Below are 22,805 nucleotides of genomic sequence, written 5' to 3' on the forward strand. Positions count from 1 at the left end.
TGAAAGCAGACAATAAAGCTTTCAAGTCCGTCTGTTATCCACTGTGAGAGATGATGAAGCTTCAACTGCCTCACATTTTCCAGCTAAAAAAAAAAAAAAAAAAAAAAAAAAAGAAGAAGCTCCCATCCTGATGGCCTAAGATACAGGAAAGGCAAGTCTGCATGAAATTCACATTCGGTGCAAGGGAATATACTCTATATGTGGTAGTTTGGCATAGAGAACATGGTGAGCTGAATCTTGCCAGGCTGAAATAAGAACCACCCCCAAGAAGTCAAGGAGTGGTTTCAATGCTTGTCAAAGACCTCTGCAAACTATGAAAGATTTCACAATTTCTGTGTAAGGTGCATGTCTGTGTGGATCCACTCCCTTGGGCTGTGATCAGTCACATACATTGAGATCCTTTACAAACGTTCAATCCATAACAGAATTTCCCCTTTCTTTGATTCATACAATGTTTGACATTATAAACAGCTGTCTTAGGTAGCTAACTCCACTTGTCCCCAGTATTGCATTATGACAAATGTGATGTATTTCCATCACTTATCATAAGATCAACACTGCAGCCAAGCAAGCTTATTTATTGTCAGCCAAGGGATGGATGGTCTTAAGTGCCTTCCTTAATAGGGGTGATTCTCAACAAAGGCTCTCCCCACAGATTGCAGAAACCCATCTTCAATTTTTGCCCACCAGTCCCCCAAGTTATCCAACCAGTCATCCATCAGTTATCCCACCAGTCATCCAACTAACTGTGGTCAGAATGCAAAATGTGGTTTTTTTTTGTTGTTTGTTTGTTTGTTTCTGGCTGATCCAGCAGTGAATTATGATTTTATTTATTTTATTTTTCTCATTTGTGAGGTACTTGGTGGTGTGATTTCCTCCCTTGAACTGAAAGCGTGGAGTAGGATCCCATGGTTCTTGCTGTGGGGTATGTACACCACCAACACGGATCTTGCTGCTTGATTCCTGTGCTGGTGGGGAGAAGGTGTGGACCAAGGAAGAGCCTTGCACCATGTCCCTTACAAAGGGCTTCCTGGGTGCTCCTGCAATAGCAGGCACACAGCACTCGCTGCCTGGGCAGCTTGCATTAGCGGCGCTGCGAGCACCGTGCTGATAAGCCCCGACCCAGTGCTGTTTGTACTCCTCAGTCACCTTTATTGTTTAAGAGGCCAGACAAGACAAACACTTGTGACGCCTTGTTTATTCTGTGGCTTTCACTGGAGCATATTAAAACTCATCATTACTTCATATAAGCTAGAGATAGGCATTTTTTCACTGGCAAGTGTTGACAGTAAGTACAGACACTCTGCCACAAGGTAACATGTTATATACTGGTGCGAATGCCTGGTGGATTTTATCCCTGTAAAACTATCACAGATAAAGAAGCTACTATCAGATAAGTGACTATAATAATGGCCACAATTAGTGCTCTGCTGATGAGACTACTCGGTGGTCTCTCTGCTCTGTCTTGGACAAACCCCAGGCCAGCTCGCTTAATATAAATGGAGACAAGGACCCTTTAAAATAACATCAACCTCTCCTGATTTCTGGGGGTGTTTTACCAAAATACCACTGTTAACTGAATTGAAATCTCCCTGTATTTATCTTTGGTGTGCATAGAGTTGGGAAAACCAACCAGAAACAAAATAAAGTGCCCATTTCCCCCCTTCATGTACACACATGCATGCCATGGTTCCCAGAACTTGCTGACCAGCATTGGCATGACAGCCAGGCAGTGCCACCAACATGCAAGCCTGGGGAAGGCAGCAGTTGTGTGTGCAGCTGCCCCCCCAGCCACCACCCCTCTCAGCCTTGCGTCAAACCTTGGTAGCAGTCCAGCGGGCCTGATGTACCTTTAGGTGTCACCTTATATTCTGTTTACCTATTACACCCCATGCCTCTCTGAAGTCTCTGAAATAGATGTACTCCCATCATTGCCATGCCTCTGGATGAAATCTTTCTTAACAAACAACTAGACCTGTCCCTGAAGGACCCACCCACTGCATTCAAGACTCAACTTCCCCTGTAATATCTGCCAAGAGAATTAGAGAACTACAATAAAAAGAGGGAGCCCCAACCAGAACTGAACTCCACGTCCTCCTGGTACCTTATTGGTAAAAATATTCACATCCAAGTCACTCTGAGGTGCTGTAGTGGTGAGAAAGGGTGCTGCATCAGCTGTAGTCTAACCGCCTTTCTCCTCATTAGCAGCCCTTGTTTGTAATGCATGCTCGTGTTGTTTCATGAAGTGTTCTTACAGTCACTGTTTTAAAGGCATCTCTGTTGACAGCCATCCGGATCTCATTACAGCCAGACTCAGAAATAAGAGCCTATAATTTAAGCACTTTTGCTGAAAAGGTCTTTAAAAAGACATTTATGCCCTTGCAGAGCCTACTCAGTTATAGAATGACATGTATTTACTATGGACTTCTTTTGCATATAAATATTGTATAAATATATATGTACGTACTCACATGTATATACATATGCATATATATAGATATATGAATGTGCGGAAAGATATTTCCGACATACTTTTATGACCATTAAAATATGATAATAGAAAAGCTCAGAAGGATTGGTTGTAAAACACAGACTGTAATCCTCTTGAGTTATTTTTCATCTGGAAGTACAAATTTTGTTTATGTAGTGTCCAAATGGCACCATCCAGCACTGCCGAAGATGTCTCCTGATCCATCTTCTAGCCCCTCCTGAAATGTGGTGACTTTTCAGAACTGGTTAGTGGAAAAAGCTCTAGCGTAAAAGCATGCTCCTTCTGGGGTTTGCACTTCTGCTTGATTTAATATTTCCTAATAACAGTTTTAGGAGAAATTGCATTGCACGGTAGAGGAACCCCCCACATACCACACTCCACCCCAGGAATTAGGTGCTTGTGTGTGGTAGGATTTATGATGGTTCTCTGTGTTCCCATTGCCAGAATATCTCATAAACTCAGAAAAGTTACGCAGGCATCAGTCTGTTTACCTTTGCATGAGCTTAAAGCTGATTTATTTGACCTTTGGAAAATAGGATAATACTTCTTGTTGAAAACACCAAGGAGTCCAGATTAAAGGAAGACTGTCAAGTAGTTTAAGCCCCAAATATGAGCTGCCTTTAACTGTTATAATTTGAGGGCAGTGTTCACTTAATTCAGCTGAAAAACAGTTTGCAATGGTTGCACAAGTATGCACATGGATATGTCATCTTGTACACGTGTTCATATAGACCATTGCACATGTTAGCCCTGGGGTTCCTCAGTGGATGAGTGACTCTGGTGAGAAAACATTTTGTAATAAGTTGCTCCAGTGCAGACACTGTTTTAAAACTCTGCATATAGTTATGTGATGCTTTATAATGATAACTATTTTGGTGTAACTACACTGATAAGAGTTTCCTTAGAGAGAGCAAGGTCTTGGTGCAGAACAAGTACTTCCCTCCACCCCCCCAATAATTTGTCCACATCCATCACCACTTCTTGTTTGAATTTGTGAATAGGTTGTGCCCATGTGGCGGAGATCTCATTGGCATTAACTATTTACAAACATTTAAAAAAATCTTTAAGTGCAAGCCACTGCAATGCGCGAATCTTCAAGCTCAGATGTGTGTGATGGCTGTTGTACCAAGCCCATTTTGCATTGCTTCTGGTCAGTGAAGAATGTTATTAGCCAGTACAGTACAAATTGCAAACACACAAATCCAGATCCTCTGCTGAGATTTCAAGTAGGGCCAGTTTAAAATCAATAGTTTTATTGTTCACCACAACCATTCACAAGAATGTTAAAAGCAAGCAAATAAGAAAAATCAATTAATTCCCCCACTCCATGCTGCCTGACGCAGAGGTGGTTGTACACAGAGGTATTACTAGCCTGTAGGTGCTTTAAATAGATATTTTTGGTGAAATGGTCAGTTTTATTTGAAGTGAGTTTTTAAAGACAAAAAAATCAGATCCATAGGGGAGTGATGTACTGAGGGAAGTAGGGTTCCCCAGAGACCCAAGACACAGTTGAGATAAATGGATACTGCATAAAAAATATCTTAAGGCAGAAGTGTCTGTTGGGTGCCAGTGCAGGGTATTGTCGAGGTTATGAGACAACAACTGGACTTTCATGCTCGTGTGAGTTATGCCAAGCTCTCAGGCTTCCACAGAGAAAGACGATGGCTTTTGTGGTCAGAAGACCTCACTCACACATCAGGGCAGAAACCAAGGTTTACCTCGCCTGTTTATGCTCTGACATATCTTCCTCATCCACGAAAAGGAAATGATTTGACTTAGTTATGGAGGTGCTTGCTATTTTCTACTCACTGTTGCCAGTTGCTTCACTGTTGCTTCTGAAGCCACAGCAATGTCATTGAAATTGAGATGGAAAAGGTGATTTCTAGCAGCACAGTGTCTTCAACTTCCTTGTTGCTGGAAAACTGGATATTTGTATGAAATCAAACAGGACAGATGTGCAAGATGTGAAGCAGAGGGGAAAGAAAAAAAAAAAAAAAGAGTGTTTTAAGAAATAGAATGAAAAAGCTTTATTTTCACATCCTCCTTTCACTGTTCTTGTCATGCTACTTTGTTTTTATCTGGTATACAAGTATTTCTGATTCAGCTTTCTCCGAAGCTATGTTTAGAAAATTAAATAGCTATCAAGTATAGCTCCAGAAATTAAAATAGCTATTGCATTCCTCCAAAATACCTCCTTAAAATCACAGTTCAGGAAAACATCATTCACCTTAATGGAGAACACTGTAATGGAGCAAGAAACAACTTGGAAGCAGGAGCAGTGAAGACGGGAAGACATGGTTCAAGTTCCCTACGTATTATTTTAGGAAGCAAAACTATCCTTACACAAGTAACTCACACAGTTCCAGCCAGGTCCACATAGTTTTAGACTTGTTTCAGTCTCTTCTCTTCTCTTCTCTTCTTCTCTTCTCTCTTCTCCTTCTCTTCTCTTCTCTTCTCTTCTCTTCTCTTCTCTTCTCTTCTCTTCTCTTCTCTTCTCTTCTCTTCTCTTCTCTTCTCTTCCCTTTTCTCTTCTCATTATATTGAAAAAGCTCTCGGAAAATGTGTGTTTGGCAAATGTGCATACATATATCCTAAAACACAAAGAGAAATACATTCATGCCGAGGGCTGGATTCATTTGTTCTTATGTGGGCTGAGAAAGGGTCCATGCACCCAGATGTGTTTCATAGAGAAACATGCACCCAGACATGTTTCCCCTTCTCAAGATTGCAGCCCAGGTTGATCACTAGTCTAATTCACAATACACTACAAAATGTAATGATATATCCTATTTCCTGGGTACAATAACACCACTGTTTAACAGCTTGCTGTACTTTGATACTTTAAAAAATAACAGCCAGAGAGTTGTAAGAGAGGTGTCCTTTCCATGCACAAGCTGGGATAACCATGGGAGGTATAGTCCCTATTTCTCAGGACCAGCCTGTGTAAATCTGTTCTGTTGGCTTTGATTCTTGGTTTTATACCCAGAAGTGTTTAAATTCAGCTAAATGTCCAAACAGATTGCAAGTGTGACTGCGTTTAAACATTTAGTATGCATTTGCAATATTTGTTTGTACCTCAGAAGCTTCCCACATTAAAAAAAAAAAAAATCCCAAAGACTGCCTTTCTGAGTCTGGTCCTTGGTGGCTGATTTATTAGCTTTTCTGTTTTCATCAACATGTTCAAGTTGCTAAAACCCATCCTGTTAAGCCTAATGTGTCTGGTATTCATCTTCACCTCAGTACCATCTGCAATAACAAGCACCAGACCCCTGCTCAATGGCTATAATGCTTCCTCAGGAATATTCTTCAGTATAAAAAATAAAAAACAAAAAATAAAAAGAAGAAAAGGATGATTGGGATGAGCCTGCCTCCAGCTTGGGGCAATCCTTTGGTTCTGTTTTCATTGATAATCACGGTAAGTTGTTACACTGCATGCAAATTAATTTTTTAATAGAGAGGGCGGAGGGCTTTCACGAATCCTCTTTTTTAATGAGCTTGCAACATGGCAAGTAACAGAGGCTTTTCCTGTTCCTGTGGGAAGTATCTGTTTTCTTTATTTCTGCAATAGTAAAGTTAAGCTGTGAGCAGTGTGTAAACACTTAGCAAAGTGTCCTGAAAACATTTGCCCCAATGTAAATTTGTGCGTTCGATGACATTTGCTTTCTATGGCTTCTTTTCCATGCACTTCAGCTCTCTCAGCTGAAGTACCACTTGGTTGACAATAATATTAGAGACATAATTTTCACTATTATACATACATTCATATTGGACATTTGAAGTAAAATTCACCCCAAAGCATTCACCCCCCTAAAATTTCTCAGGGCCTTCTGAAGAGGACCAGAACCCATGCTATGCCTGGGCTGAGTATGAAAGCTGGGCAAATGATACAAGATTCCACAAGAGCAGCCTACCCATACCCATACCACTTCTAAGACCTCCTACGTCTGATGTGTTCACATACTTCATGACCCTTCAGAGATTTCTTACCACAATTGGTTGTCTCCCCTTGAGTGTGGATATCTTCTGATATCCACTACACCTTGCAAAGGCATTGTCCACCCTATCTTCCCCTTTCCTTTGAACTTTGAGTACTCCACTCTTCTGCTGTATCAAATTGGGAGCACTAGAGGGTGGTTTTAATCAGACTCAGGTGATGTTCAGGCCCTCTAACAGGTTTTAATGAAAGATGGAATGACTGCTGATCAATAATGACCCCAGTGAACGCCTGCACATGTCATGTGCTATGTGTACGCTCAGCTCTGCAGTGAGCTGAAGAATCACTTTTAAATCAGAAAACTGCAGAAATTCAAACCCATTCACGGATATCCTGCAAACAAAAAAGGGAACTGTAATCACCAAAAGTATTATGTTGTAAGTAGTTCTGTATGCAGGTCCATTAGCAACAAACATGTTGAAGGAAGTAATTATTGTGGTAAATTTATTGACAGAGATGGAAAATCCCTTTGTATTACTTCTCTCATTCTGTTCACTTTTTGCTTTGTTCTGCATACACCCAACATTATCTCTGCTAACTTGGTCTCTCCAGCCTCAGACTAGAATTGCAATGAGACTTCAAAATGAGGCAGAAGAGCTGGGTATAAACAATATAAATGAGGCAGAAGAAGCAAAATGTCTTCAGAACAGTTGCTTTAATACCTTTACTTTAATAAAATTAAATAAAAATAAAATAAAATAAAATAAAATAAAATAAATAAATAAAAATAAAATAAAATAAGATAAAATAAAATAGGGAAGGAAAGGTGTGTGACTAGTTAAAGATGACTGGAAGGCTTCAGGTGTGAGAGATCATGAGTTTATCTCAGATGAGTTCCACACTTGTTGATATCTTAAAGGAGATTATTGTATGGGAAAGAGTAGAAATTCAGCTTAGCCAGATTGGAAAGACACAGTTAGAAAGCTGATTCTGCTTACACCCATTTCTGACCACATTAGTGATAACATACTACACCTACTAAGACGTGGGTAGATTCCCTTAGGGTCATTTGCAGTAAATATGAGTCTAAACAAATATAAATGATTCAGATATTCTGTAACTTAAGCACCCTGGAGGATAGCTGGGAGTGTGTGTTACGGGGCTGGGGGGGGGGGGGGGGGGGGGGGGGGGGGGGGGAGGGAGGGGGGTTGGCCACACAGAAAACCTGACAAAATGCTACACAGGGGAGTTATGGCTAAAGGGGAGAGTTACAGAGAATTAACAGTACAGGAATATTGATGGATAGAAAGCTGCTTCACAAAATCAGAGAGATTAATTTGGCACAGGAGCATTTATTCCCAATATGCCAGAGCCTCTGGTAAAGAGCCTGAAGCTGGATGGCTGAAACAGGACTGATGCCCTGGTGGATAAATTGGTGACAATGAGTTTTGTAGAGGATTCAGAGCAATTTGGACTTTTGAGCACTTTGAGATCCGATGAAAAGCAGGAGATAGGAGCCAAGCGTATAATGATTATTATTGTTATAAGCAATATTACAGCACCAATATGGTTGTGAGTGAATCAGCAGATGGCAAATGCCTTTCAGTGAAGGCAGAGGCAAAATAGTATGCCTGGTAGCAAGGAGCGAAGCTAATGATGATGTGCGAAATGAAACAACCATTCAGCATGCTGATCAGGAAAAAACATTTGGGAGTCGTTGTGGAAAAAAAACATGGAAACCATTAGTCCAGTTCAGAGTAGTAGCAAAACTAAAAGCAAAAGAGGTACGTTGTTCCTGTGCAATGCTTTCAGTGGATCCCTTATTTCTGAGTTCTTGTTGTTGTTTTTATTGTGCCCACCAGGAGCCATGCAGACCTCCTTCACTGGATGGGGATGCTTTGCTTTTGAGATGGACATGTCCAGAGGGATAGATGAAGCTTCCTCCATGCAAAAATCCTCACGGGGGAGTAGGACATGGGGCTGAGGCCAGAAGGTAAAGAGGTAACTGCAAGGGAATCCAAAAGTTCATTTTAACTGTATGATGAGGATTAATTACACAGCATGCAAAGGGTACACACCAAGGTTTCATTCATTATAGTGCAACCACTCTATCCCTAGCTGGCCACAGCATCCCCCGTCTTCAGCAGCATTTTCCAATAAGCCTTTCTGGCTGGCCAGGCTAGACCCAAACCATTAGCGCATAGGCGGTTGGCTTTTGTTTGCTTTTCTCCTGATCCCCTTTTTTTTTCAAGTAGGCTCTGTTGCTAAAGTGTAAGAGTGCTTCACTCCTTTTAAAACAGAAAGGTCTGAGCCCAGTCATCTTCTAGTGACTCCCTTGCAGCCAGTTAGCCCACAAAAATAAGCAAACTGAAGAAAGGAGTCAGAGCCTAAGCCCTTTATGTGAGATTGATTGTAAAGTTGGTGGCAACATGACAGGCTGATTTGTGGTGGCTCCTCATAGCTTGTTTGAACTGTAAACCTCGGCCCCATTTATTTATTGTATCAACGCAGCTTTGTCACAACCAGCCTGAGCGCAGAGGCTTGTGTCTTGTGCCCTGCCTGAGGAGTTCTCAGCCCTGTGCAGGTATGCTTTTGCGTGGGGACATCATGTATGCTCCCCCTGGCCCCGGGCTCCTTCACGGGGAGCCGGACCCCTCCACGAGGCTAAATTCCCTCTTCTGTCATCTTTTCCAGTGATAGCTGGAGCAGCTGTTTCTTCTTCCTCGGTAGCATGTGGATTGCCAGAAAGCCGGAGGGGCCCACCAGCTCATTTCCATACTTGGATCTGGGTCTGTATCTGCATCATATTTTCTTGAAACAGTAGTCGCATAGTGGGTCCCTCTACCTTCTACACAAACGTGATTTAATGTCTTCCTTGGGAGCAGTGAGCTCATCTGCTCTAACATGAAATTGTAAGAAGGATTGTCTCTTTGCTTATTAATGTAATCACTTTAGACTACTTGATGTGTCCTGTATACAGCTTACAGGGTAGAGTTTTATAGCATATTACTGCACCTCCATATAAGTCTAAACTGGTCATAAAACATAATCACTTACTGAAAAAAAATATTAACACTGCTGAAACTAGGACACAAAGTGATTTTCATAGCAACGGATAAATAAAGGCATTGGCAGAAGTCCTATTCTTTCGCACAGAAAAATACAGATTAAAAAGGAAAACCCAACACCTTTCCTCCATCTCCTTGTCACCTTTTACCCTTCCATTCACCTTCAAAGTACCCCACCAGCCTCAAGCCAAACCGCGGTATTGATGGCACCAAAAGGACTGCAAACTCCTGACTCGGTCCGGCAACATGCGTAGTTAGCAGATGCCTACAGATATGTTTTCATCAGGCAATTCCAATGGCAGCCTTGGAAATGCTTTTGCCATTTGTCTTAGAAACATCAGTCTTTGAAGAAAAAGAACAACATTGGGAAGCAAGACCATGTCGGACCTACCAAAACCATGTTCTCTCCGAGTACCAGTAAGCAGCATCGAGGCAGACTCTGATGCTGAGTAAAGCTTGTCTAGACACAAAATTAGATCAGGTTAAAAAGACTACTGTATTTCTGCTCTCTTCTGTTTATATGGCTCATATCAACACAGTATTTTAGTACGCGTTGGCTATTTATGTATTTAACAGTTGTTAAACAGCTGTGCAAAGCACTGTCTGGATATTTTTATTTTAGTTTAAAACTGAGTCAAAATACAGTTATATGTATAGTATGATTTAAGAGCAACCTAAATGGACCAAATTTAAACTGAAGTAAGTACACATCCAAGCTTTTTGGTAAGGTTTAGTTTTATTAGTTTAAAATCACACCTTAATTTAAACCATACCCGCATCCTGAGTCCAGTCTTCACCAGTATTTAAATAGCCTTTTTTTCCCACCGCACCTAATAGTAGGAAACTGAGGTTTGGAGCTACAGGGCAGGTTGGCTGTGGTGGAAGAAGGCGTTAACACAAGGTCTCTCTCAAATCCCAACCCTTGCACCAGCCCTCTTTTCCAGCAGCAGTAGTGCATCTCTCCCCCCCACAAGGCCCTGCCACTCCAGGTCTGTATGGACATCACACTAGTGGAAAATGGGTCTGGGAAATGTCCTGTATGAAAGAGAAGAGAAAGAGAAGAGAAAGAGAAGAGAAAGAGAAGAGAAAGAGAAGAGAAGAGAAGAGAAGAGAAGAGAAGAGAAGAGAAAGAAGAGAAGAGAAGAGAAGAAGAGAAGAGAAGAGAAGAGAAGAGAAAGAAGAGAAGAGAAGAGAAGAGAGAGAGGGAGAGGAGAGGAGAGGAGAGAGAGAGGAGAGGAGAGGAAGGAGAGGAGAGGAAGGGGAGGAGAGGAGAGAGAGAGGAGAGGAGAGGGAGGAGAGGAGAGGAGAAGGAGAGGAGAGGAGAGGAGAGAAGGAAGAGAAGAGAAGAGAAGAAAAGAAAAGAGAAGAGAAGAGAAGAGAAGAGAAGAGAAGAGAAGAGAAGAGAAGAGAAGAGAAAAAGTGATTAAGAGGCAGGAACAAGTGGCCCTGGGGAAGGGGGGGGGGGGGCACTGAGCTTCATGGCCATGAACCCATCACCCCATGGCTAAAGGTGACCCCGAGGTTTTTGAAGGGACTTTTTCAGCTCCCAGTGAGGGAATTAAAAATGTCATTACCTACCTAATGAAAATGACCTTGTCCTCAAGCACTCATGTACATACACAGATATAACAAAACATGATATTCAGGGAAGGAAAGAGTATTCCTCCTCCTCCTCCTTCTGTTGGTTTCCACATCTGGTTTTGTCTGGGGTTTCAGCTGGTTATCTGGACTTTTTTTTGGTTAGCTGGGCTTTTTCAGACTAAAGGGAGCTAAGTAAAAAAGCCACCCTTATTTTCAGTGGCCGTTTTTAATAGAAACTCAGTGTGACAAAGATAATCAGAGAGCAGGGGTGGCAAGACAGCTCTGGGTGAAGGATGTGGGAGGGAAATTACCACCTGATAACACTGCAGTAAATTGTTTCTTAATATTTATTGCACTGTGTTGCTCAAGAGCCTGGAAGGCTTTCAGAGAGAGAGCACATCAGCAGCAGCAGTGGGGTTTTGTGGCTGGTGGGCAGTGAGAAGGACAGTTATTTCATATTTTAGTGAGTAACCAAATGTCGATCAGACCCAGCACTGGTGAAAATGTTTCCAAGGAACAAATGAGCATCTTTGGGCCTCTAGCAGTTTGTTTACATACCAAGAAATAAGCACTTGCTCCTAGCCAAAGAGATCTGAAGGGTTTTAAAATGCAGAAGGCAGGAGCCTGGGACTTCTAATGCAAGTACACATTGCTGATAGTCTTGAGGTGAGCTATCTTGCTGGTCTGCACTCAGCTTCAGGGTTCCCCTGAGATCCTATATGTCTATATGGGACATTTCACAGCAAGGCACACACTTCTCCTCTTGTCCTCTGTGCACCATCCCTCCTAAGGCTCTGTTTCTGCTTGTCTGTGCCCTCAGAAAAAAAAAATCAGAGTTGTGGTTTTCTTCCATCTGTAGTTGCCCTACAACTTAAGGCAGTAACCACTCTTCACCATCACGTCCTCTTGGCCTATGAAGATGTTCCATGCCTGCAAGCCTCTCCTCACCAGAGTCAGACAGCTAAAGACCTTCCTCCAAACACGGGACACAAAATGCTTTCTGTGAGACCAGAACCTGAACAGGTCAGCCCCTGTTAGGAGCAGAAAGTAGGTTACCAGAGGGAAATGCTGCATATGGACTGAGAAGACAAGGAGGGAAAAATACAAAAGGGTACATCTGCTGGTCTGTAGGAAACTCAGACTGGCAGGGCTTCTCTTGGCTTCTGTCCCTTCTAGCAGCCCTTGATGTTCCCTGCTCAGCCTTTCTGCAGACATCCCTTGTGTACTATCAGTGCACTGCTACAGCAGGAGGCACAACGACTACCAGTGAGGCACCCTGCAGGAGGCAATGTCCCCTGTGGTTCACGCCTCACACCTATCTAACCCGGCAAGAGCAGCCTGCAGGAAGGCTGCAGTCACACATTGACCAGATGGGCAGGCTGAGACATACCATGACTTACTAAAGCCTTGGCCAGCCAACAGAGCATCCAAGGTCGTGACCTCTGTCCCCAGCTTCCACCCTATCTCCTAACCTTGGACCCCTAGCAGCTGATGGCTAGTGTAAAAATAAAGAGTCACAGGCACCTAGCAAACAGATCTGCAGGGCTTTCGATAGCAAAAGGCAAGCATCAAATCTATTTACATAAATCCACCTTGCCAATAGCCACGAGGTCTTCCCTTCATCTGAATAATGTGTCCTACATGGAGTCCTTCATGGTAGGACAGGTTTATAAACACTTGCAGGATAATTTCCAGCGGGGTAGAAACAAATTTGCCAGAGCTGGAAAAATGAATCTGTCATCACAAGATCAGTATTTGGAAGTAAAAGTGTTCAAGTTTAGCTTATAATATTGTTTGCCTTGGCTTCAAGTCTATCACTTTTAACGGATGCTTTGTATTTCAGAGGCATAGAAGTGAAGGAGTGTGTTCTTCCAGTGAGGTTTCAACAACCTTTGGCTTTGGAAACTTCTCTCGCAGCCGATCTTTCCATTTTTTACTATGCACATGTAAAAAATGGCATGATCTCTGCTATTTCAACAGGTGGCTTTTCACTGTAATGTGCTCTGTATGCTGAGCAAGGCTTCATTGCAGTCTTGCAGCAAGGTGTCTCTGTGAGCAGAGTAAGCTCAGCCCTCATATATTAATGTTGACAGTGCAATCCTGAAATCAATGTTTTGGGAAAATGATACTGAGCAAATGGATCGACACTAGAAACAAACAAACAAATGTAGTGGCTGAAAGCTAGGGGGATTTGTTGAAAACAAATAGTGAAACAATAGTGAAAACAAACTGAATCTGTCCATCAGCGGATGGGAACTATGAGCAATTGTCTCTCAAGACTGCTGAGCTCTGCTGCGGACAGGTTTCATCTCAGTCAAGCACAGGATACCTATGCATTTTCAAGTTATGTTCCCAGATGGCAAGAGAAAATTAGATCAATCCTCAAATGTGCAAAAGAAAGTATGTGTCGTTTCATCATCCTGACCTTACTCAGCCAACACCATCTCACGAAGGAACGCAGGGATGAGGTCATTACCTCACATAAACCTTCTCCAGAATCTTCGTAGGTGTTTCAGATCAATCTCACATCTCAAGGGACAAAACTGATCTGAAAAAGTAATATATTATATTATACATATATACATATATATATATACACACATATATATACATATATGTTCCCAGAAATACTTGTTTAACAAAGATGCCTCCTGCCCTTTAGGAAGGTCATTTGAAAGGGAGCAGGTCACCCATCAGCCAGAAGCACTCTCTGTCATTGAGCAGCTCTGGGCACCAAACCACCAGGAGCCAGTTGTTGCACACAGATAGTTAGGACCAAAGCAAAAGCTTTCTCTGCACTGGAGACAGGCATAAGAGAGCCAAAGATTAAATAATTGCTCCAGAATATGCATAAAAAGACCCACTATTGATATCACAAGGAATATTTTAGGAAGCTGCTTTAGGAAAAAAAAAAAAAAGGCAACTGTGGACTAAAAATACCCACTTAGCCTTTCTTTCCTACAGGGAGGAGCCTAGGCTCTCTGACTCATTTTTCTGATTACTATTCCACATTATCCTTTTTAAACAATGTCATTCAAGGAATCTCACCTGCTGTGCCTTGTGTAAATTGCCCTTAAAATAATCCATCATGCCAAACTAAAAAAAAAAAAAAAAAGAGGTTAAAAATCGATTAAGCAAATACAATGTTTCCCTCTAACAGGCTTAGTGCTATTGCTTTTCCTTTTTTTGCTCAGTTTCCTATTCTGCCTCATTCTTTGTAATACAGATAGCAGAACTGGCAAATAATTTGGGACAGATTTAGGCCTCAGTAAGTCTTGCTCGTGATGCATTAGAGCAGTAAAACTGGCCCAGTAGTGAAAGTTCCCCGGTAGAAACCCCCAGACTTCAGTTACCACCCTTGGCAAGGCGGTTGGCAGGGCTGGTCCTGACAGCTCCCATCGCTGCAGATTCATGGGCCGTTGACTTCAGTGAGTCTCATCACAAGGGCAGGGGTCTGCACAAAAGCACAAATCCAATCTGGTGGACTTGCCTCAACCTTTAGAGAAAGCAGAAGACAGAAGGAAAGAGTGCTCTGCATTTCTCAGGACTGTGCCTAGTTTCATGGAACTTTAATGGGAACTTTGTGAGCTTGCGCTTGACCGCATTGTACTGTAACCCATCCCCAGTCCCAAACTAACAAGACTGACTGGAGTTTGGGGCTCTATAGGAATTCAGTCAGTGAGGGTTGCGTTTGGAGCAGTCCATGGGGTACTTACTGAACCAGAGCCTGGCAGGTCTCAAGGTTGCAGCAGCACATCTGCTCCCGGCACCATCCAGCTCACCCTCACCCCAGCTTCATAGGAATCAACATCCACCAGTATGGGTCCCTGTCTCTGCACTGCCAGTTCCTGTAGAGCAGAGGGTCCTCCAACCTGTGTCTGTGTCAAATGAAGCATGGGGAACCCTAAAACAGCTCCCTGTAAATTTGAATGGGGAGAGGGAAGGAGAAAACCTGATTACGTCAAGGCAAATGGCCATGTGATATCAAACCCCCGACCTTGCAGTGGCAGCCTGATGCTCTCTGGGTTCAGAAGACGGGGGGGGCAGCAAGTCACTAAGCTGTGCACAGTGACTTGGCATCACTGCCATGGGGAGGACAGGCTGTAGAGGTTCCTCTTTGTCGTGCCAAGGCGGTGGGCAAGGTCTGGGGATGGGTCATGGAAACATGGAGTGCTGCAGTGACACGGGCTGGCTGAGGAGCTCCAGCACTTCAGAAACACACTAAATAAACAAGCGGACAAGGGATTGGTAACCACCGCTCCAGTAGGAAATCTATGCAATGAAAAAGTCATCAGCCCTGCTTTTTTTTTTATCCATTCCTCTCATTCCTTAGATTGAATTTCTTTCCATGGCATGCTTTCCCACCGCTCAGCCCCCCCCCATCTTCCCCCCATCTGTTTCCTTCAGAGCTGCAATATTGGCCACCAGCAAGGCAGAAAAAGCTGATAAAAGATGATGCACCGCTCTTGTTATTCCGTAGTTTTCTCTCGATGGATTTAGAAAGGTCCCGAATGCAAAGAGAAATTAAATCAGCAGGTAGGAAGAAAGATGCAAAGTGAAATTCAAGATGCTGGAAAGCTGCATTTCTCCGGAGGTCCTACTCTTCCCTCCATCCGGAAGACAGGAAAGAGCAGACTGTTCATGACAGAGGAGAGAAAACTTCTGGGGGTCTTTAGGGGGAACTCAATCAAAGAAATTATTTTCCCACAGACCAGGGCTGAGAAAACCTTAATGGCTTTTTCCTGATTGAAGAATAAATCAACTATTAATTTATGACCTGAAGTGTATATAACAACTCTCCAAATGTTTTCCAGTTCTGCGAGCAGCAGTGCTCGTATCCTTTCTGTTCGACTTTGCTTCTCACCAGTTAGTTCAGCTAACGGGCTAAATATTCCTCACAATGCTTCACCGGCTGCGGCTCGGAAAAAAAAAAAAAAAATCTTAATTAAGAAAAAAGGCCGGCCATGTGTTTCCAGCGCATATGTATGCATAGAGACCCACATGTATTAGAGATAAAGTTAAGTGCAAGCACATGGCGTTTGCGTGGAGAAGCCAAGGGACCATGTGCAGGTTATTAGCGAGGGGGGATCCTGCCCGGTGCCAGCCGAGGGGCTCAGCGTGCCCCACCGGGGCATGCTGCTGGCTGCACCTCTGCCCAGCTGATGGATGGCTCCGGGTCCCTTTGTTTGTTTAAATGGGAGCCAACATGTTAACAGCATTAACGAGGCAGGCTAAATAATTTGCCGGTCCGGCTATCAAGGCAAGTACGGTCTCGGAAATATATGGTCTGTATTTAAGAAACTGAACCCCGCTGAGCCTTAGTTTGTATATACATAGCTTTTGAGCAGACGGCATAAATTGTAAAATAAGATGACAATATTAGCATCTTCCCTTGGCTTCCCCTTGCCGAAAGAAAACCACAGAGGGAACACCATTCAAGCGTTTCCTTTATGCTCATAAGTTAATCAAGGAGCATCAGGGAATAAGACAGCTTTATAGCTTTCCAGTAAAAGGCGATACAACTCGCAGGCACTGAGTGATTTTACAGTTACCTTTCCAAAGCGTGGCAAACAGAACAACAACAAGAAGCGACTAAAAAACGCTCGCGCCTCGCTCTCGAAGGCTGCCCAGAAGGTTGCAGGAGAAAATAACGTGGCTGAGACTCCCGAGCCGGCCGCCTGCAGCCAGTAACAACCATCATGAAACCACGGAGCATCTTGAGCAATTTACGAGAGGATCGTGCTCGAAATATTAAGGCGCCGCCGCAGACACACACACCAAAAAAAAAAAAAAAAAAAAGTGATCTCTGCTGTTTCAAATTCCGGCTCGATCCTGGCAGGGGTTATTTTTCGTGGTGCTTTTGGCAGAGCTCTGCCGAGCGCCGCTCCGTGCTATGGCCGCAGCAGACGGGTCCCTTCGAAGGGTCGCTGCCCCGGGAGGGGAGCGAGTTGCGGCTCAGCCCCCCCGGGCCGGACCCCCGGACATCGTCCCCCTTCCAGCTCCAAACTTCACCCTTCCCCAACCAGCCCGGGAGCAGTCCCCAGGTCCTTCCCAAGCGACCCCCCCTTCAAACGCTCGTCTGCGTTTCCTTTCGGCCCCGCTCTGCTCAGCATCTCTGTGGCGGAGCCCCAGGGCTCCCTAAATTTAGGCTGGGAGAGAAGGGCGAAAGGGGAAGCCCGGGGGTGGCCGCAGCCCGGCGGCACCTCCGCCTCCCGCAATCACTGCCGCTGCGCTCCGCTCCCGGCCGCCTCTCAGCCCCTGCGCCGTTTATAGCCCAACAAGTTCACAGTTTACACGCAGTAAAACGTCAATATCGCGCTAATGGTCGCGGAGAATAAGGCTCTTCGCAGGGATCCTCATAAAAGCCCTTTATTTAGTTTCAAACATTTTCTCGCAATCAATAAAAGTTGGCCGTTATCTCCCGGCGCATTTAGCGGGGAGGTTTATTGCCTGCCGGGCGGATTAAGGGAGAGACAGGAGTGCACCATACAAGGAAGGGACTCCCGATCCCCTAGATCTGAGGCTCGGGTTCATAAAATATAGCCATCCATTACGTTGCCGATATCTGGAGCCAGCAAACATATACAGACAATAAATTGTCGCCGGCGGGGTGCGGGCCGGGCGCGGGCGCGGGGGCTCCGCCCGCCCGCATTCCTCCCCGCGCCGGGGGGCGCCGGGGGGGCTCCCGGCCCATCCATCACCGCCGTTATGACTCTGCGATGCAGCAAATGGGTTGTGTAAAGAGGCAGCGTTTGACAAGGTGGCATGGTTATCCTGTCCAAATGATGCATAATATTAGTATTAGGGCTTAGATCATCGCATGCTTTTAAAATCATCACCGCTAACTAGAGGTGGAGAGAGTGCTGGGGGCTGCAGGGGGCAAAAGTTTCCATGTAGATAATGATTATAGATGGCGGGATTTACGGCGAGGGGTGCGCGCACAAATAAACACGTCTACTGTAGCCGGAGCGAGGGGCCCGATCCGGCCGGGGCCGCTCCCGGGGCCCTCGCACCCCCCGGGGCCGTGCCCTTCCCGTCCCGCCCGTCCCTGTCCCCAGGGGGTGCTGTCCCCAGAAAATGGAGACCCCCCCTCACCCGCCGGCTGGTGACCGGCCACGGCTGCCCTCACTTACACCAGGGGATAGGGGCGGAGAGGGGTTCTCCGGGGCTGGGGAGGGTGTGACCCGGGCCAAATCCTCCCCACCGGGATCTGTCCTTGCGAAACAGGGTGGCGAGGGGAATGGCACCGGGATGCCTTCGGGGGAACGGGCTGGCTCCGCGCCGCAGCTCTTCCTCCTCCCGCTTCCCGGCACCGGGGTCAGGCACCGGCTGGAGGCTCGGGGCTCCCGGCGGGGCTGTCCCGGTCCCGCACGGGTCAGAGCACGCAGCTCTCCCGCGGAAGGGTTAAGGAAGGGAGTGCGGGAACCAAGGCGAGAAGGGCAGAGAGGCAGAAAGGAGAGCCTCAGCCCTCGCCTCCGCTCCCGGGGCAGCTGGGCAGCGCCGGGCCCCGCCAGGCTGCGGAGTGGAGCAGTTTTTCCAGGGGAAACTGCTCTCGGCTGCCGCTCAAGTCAGCAAACGTAAAGGGGGGGGGGGGGGTGTGCAGAAAGTGCTTCTTCATTTGGCACACACCAAAGCGCGTCTGCGCCGCCATCTCGCCGCCCGCACGGCCCGGCACGGCCCGGCACTGGGGCAGGGCCCGCCAGGCGGGACAGCAGAGCCCGGTGACAACGGTGCCGTGAGGAGGGTAAAAAACCCCGCTCGGCGTGATTTACCAGCCTTCTCTGACCCCTGAATAGCTGACTTACACGGCTGGTGACACGTTAGCCGGGAAATGGGGCTGGCGTGATTTGTGGAGCCTGTTTGCCCCCCCTCCCGCCCCCTCTTTTTGGCTGCTGGGCTCAGGAAGCCCTCCACCCCCTCCATCAGCCCCTCCGCACCCCCACCGCCCCCATCCCATTGCCCCCATCCCCGCACGGGGGACAGACGGCGGTGGCCGTCCCGGTTTGGGCCGCCGAGAGCAGGCAGGGGCGGGGCTGGGCATGGTGGTGCTGGGGGAGAAGAGCCGACGGTAACGGAGAAGCGGCCTGGGACCAGGCGTAGCTGGAGGGGTGTGATGGCTGGAAACCTTTGATTTGGGGTTTGCCTGGAGAAGGGGGGGTGGAGGAGGGTGGCCTGGGTTTTTTAAGGCAAGCAGAAATTTGATTATAGCGTACGGCAGAGCTCTGTGATTTGCGGTGAGCGGATTTCATTAACTACGGCCGTTTGAGTCCCGGAAAACCCGCTCGGGCCCGCGGGGCCGGGGACGAAGCTGACCCCGAGGGCGGGCGGCGAAAGGGGCTCGGCGGCGGCGCCGGCGGCTCCGGGCTGCGGCGGCCGCGGGGCTGGCACGGCCGCGGGGGCTGCTCCGGGACGCCCGGGGCTCGGCTCCCCCCGCAGCCCGCAGGCCAGCGGCCCTCCGGAGGAGAGGCCGGCGTCGTGCCCGGCCCCTGCGCTCGCTCTCGGCGGGGTCCGCGGCGCCCGGGCCCCTCGATCCCCCTCCGCCCGTGTCACCTGCTGCAGCCGCAGCCGGGGGGAGCGGGGGGGCCTCGCTAACCCCGCCGCAGGGGTTACCTGCGGCGCTTCGAGCTCTGCTGGTGCTGCCGGCGGTGGGCAGGGGGTGCCCGGGCCGGGGGCGCAGCCCGCCCCCTCGGGGGCTTGGCGCTGCCTGGCGGCCCGCCGGCGCAGCAGTGCTATGGGGTCTAATTGCCGTCAACGAATGTCACCGGCAGAAGGAAAAACAAAAGCTGCCTCCAAGGCTCCCAGAGCAGAATTTGGCAGGGCTCCTAAAGACACCAATTAGCAAAGGCTAAACCCATTAATGAAGTGGCGGCTCTCTGGTTTCAGCCAGGTGGTGCAGATCAGAGCGCCTGTATCTGCAGAGCAGAGCTCCGCTTCCCTCCAGCCAGGACCTCACAGCAAACCTCCACATCAATAATACGCTTAATGGATCTCATTAGGGCTGGGGCCGCGAGTCCCGGCCTGGGAGCAGGGGCGGCGAGGGGAGCGGGGGGCAGCGCACGGCCCGAGCCCCCCGGCCCCGCCGCGGAGCCGAGGGCTCCCCTCCCGCCCGGCGGGGCGATGCCCGGGGCCCAGCCCCTTCCCCGGGTCTCGAGGCTCCCCGGCTGCCCTCCCCGCCCCGGGGGGGCTCTGCCGCCGCTCCCCGCGCAGGTACCAAGCGCTCCCCGCTCCCCGGCCGAGCTCGTCGCTTCGCGCTGCACTTGCAAGCGCTCGGTTTTGCACAAACTCGCTTGTGTTGCTTTCCAGTCGAGGGGACCGTGGCATCGCCTCGCCGGGCTCAGCTCCCCCAGCCCCGACCCCGCCCCAGAGCCTGTGTGTGCCCGGACCCGAGCGCCCCCGGCCCGCCGAGCCCGGAGCATCCTCGGCTGTGAGCCGCCGGGGGTCGCGGGGGGGCGGCGGAGAAGCGCGGTCCCGGCCCGACCCGAAGCGCGCCCCCGAGGCAGGGCTGCGGGACGGGAGTGAAGGGTTGGGTTTTTTTCTTTTTTGCAAATTGATATAAAAAGAAAAGCGCCCGGACCTCACCTCTGTAAAGGGACAAGGGGGGAACTATTTCCGCTTCAGCTAGGAAAAAAAGCAAAAAAGCAAAAAAAGAAAAGCTCGGGCGGGATAAGCCCGGCCGAGGTGAGCTAGAATATTTAGCTAATGGAGGTGGACTGTGAAAGGAGACTTCATATTTCTCTCCTAGGAGTCTCTCCAGGTCCGCAGCCGAGAATACACACAGCAAACGTTGTGCTTGAATTATAGCTGAGGGTTTGCTTTATTTGAATTCACTGGTGTTTATTTAAGAAAGTGAATAAAGGTTTTGTGTAAACAGCCATTATTTCTGATGAGCGCTCAACAGCAATAAGAAGGGGGTGGTTTTTTTAGTCGAGATTGTGGCAAAAGTTGACATTTCGGAGATTGCAGTTTGTCTTGCCGACGCCAGGCAGTCCCGAGGCATGAACTGCAGGGAAAGCTGTGTGTGCGTGTGAGTGTGAAACGGCGATGCCGAGCGAACCGGGGTCTGAAAACAATTATTTTTTAAGACATCAGCTTAAGCCCGACGTTAAAATAAAATAAAAATATTTTCCTAAGGAGCGGGGCTGCTCTCGCAGAGCTAACGAGGAGGGAGCCGAACTCAGGTTTCGCGGCCGCCGCCGCCAGCCCCGAGCCCGTGGGGCTCTGGGGGGGGCGGGAGGGGAAAGCAGCCCCGACCGGGGGGGCACGGTGGGACCCCCCCTGTCCGAGAGGGACCCCAACGCCAGCTCGTTGTCCGGCCCCGCCTGGCCCTTTCTTCATCCTTCCAGTAAATCTCTTGCTTAAAATATTGTCTTTTTTTTTTTTTTTTTTTCTGTTAACGTGACTATTCTTATTTCTGAGGCTGCCTGGAGTCTTTTCGAAGGTGGGAGGTTTCTGGTAGAACTCCCTCGTTAGACTTGGTAATATGGGAAATGTGGGGTTATTGGGAAGCTTCTCCCCGAGAAGGAGCCGGCAGGACCTGGCTCAGAGGAGCCCGGCTGCGCATCTGTGCGGCTGTGGACGCAAAGCTCGCAGAAGGGGCTCAGATGACGAGGCGACCCGAAAAGGCCTCTCAATTCGTTATTTATTCGATTTCCCACACATGCGAGGCAGGGAGGAGGCAGGGAAACCTCTGCTCTCCGTTCGGCAGCGTGTACCGCTCCCGTTCCTTGCTCTCCCTACAATCGCACATCAGAAATAAACCCGAAAAGTTCCGCTGAGCACTCGGGGGCGAAAATCCCGAGAGCCCGGCCGGGACAGCACTGGGCAGTGCCAAGGGAAGCCCCTGCCGACCCCCCACCGGGGGATGTGGGGGTATCCGGGCCCCCCCGAGCAGGGGAGAGCCGTTGCAAGACGGCCCCGTTGCGGCGGGTGGGCGCAGCCCAAGGGATTTGGGATCGGGAGGCGCAGGTCTGCAAAGAGTCACAACGGGTTTAGGGGACAGAAGGGAACCGACTCGAAGGCGGTGACCACCGATTTTAAGAGTCGGATCAGCGGGGTAATGGGGGACCCTTGCAATGCGATGCTCGGCATTTCGCATTCAGAAATAACCAGCATCAAAATCCTTTCGTGTTATCAGACGTGGGAGAAATAAAGCAAACAAAAAAGGGACTCCCCCAGCCTTTTTCGGACCTTATTTTGGGTGGTTGTTGCATGGCGCTACGGACAGGTCGACTTCACCGATGGCCAGCACTCGAGCTGGCTGCAGTCACACCGCTGGTTCGCATTTTCCCGCGGAGGTTCAGCTTCTTTACCAGCAGCCCCGCGGGACCAGGCCAGCTCCCTTCCCACTCGAGACGGGCACAAATCTCCCCAGCAGCGCATCTTTTCCAAAACTCGTTGTCGTGGTTTTGCTCGACCTGCCCGAGGACATGTACAACGGAAGCAATGCGGTACAGAGATTTTTTTAATTTTTTTTTTTTTTCCTTTCGCAGGGGGGAGGGGAACAAAATTACTCTCCCAGCCTTGCCATTTGGCCGCGGGGCCCTAAGCCTGGAGGCGCGGGGGAGCCCCGCTCGCCTTCACCTCCTGTCCTCCAGCCCGATCCGGAGGGATTTTTAGCTCGTTCATTTGGATCTGAGCATCTTTCCCCGTTACTTACTTGTTACAGTGTTATTTTTCCCCCTTTTTGCCGTGTCATCGGAGAAGGGTGCCCCTGCTCTCTCCCGGCCGCGGG

The sequence above is a fragment of the Cygnus olor genome, chromosome 3, assembly GCF_009769625.2.
Source record: "Cygnus olor isolate bCygOlo1 chromosome 3, bCygOlo1.pri.v2, whole genome shotgun sequence".
NCBI classification, from domain to species: domain Eukaryota; kingdom Metazoa; phylum Chordata; class Aves; order Anseriformes; family Anatidae; genus Cygnus; species Cygnus olor.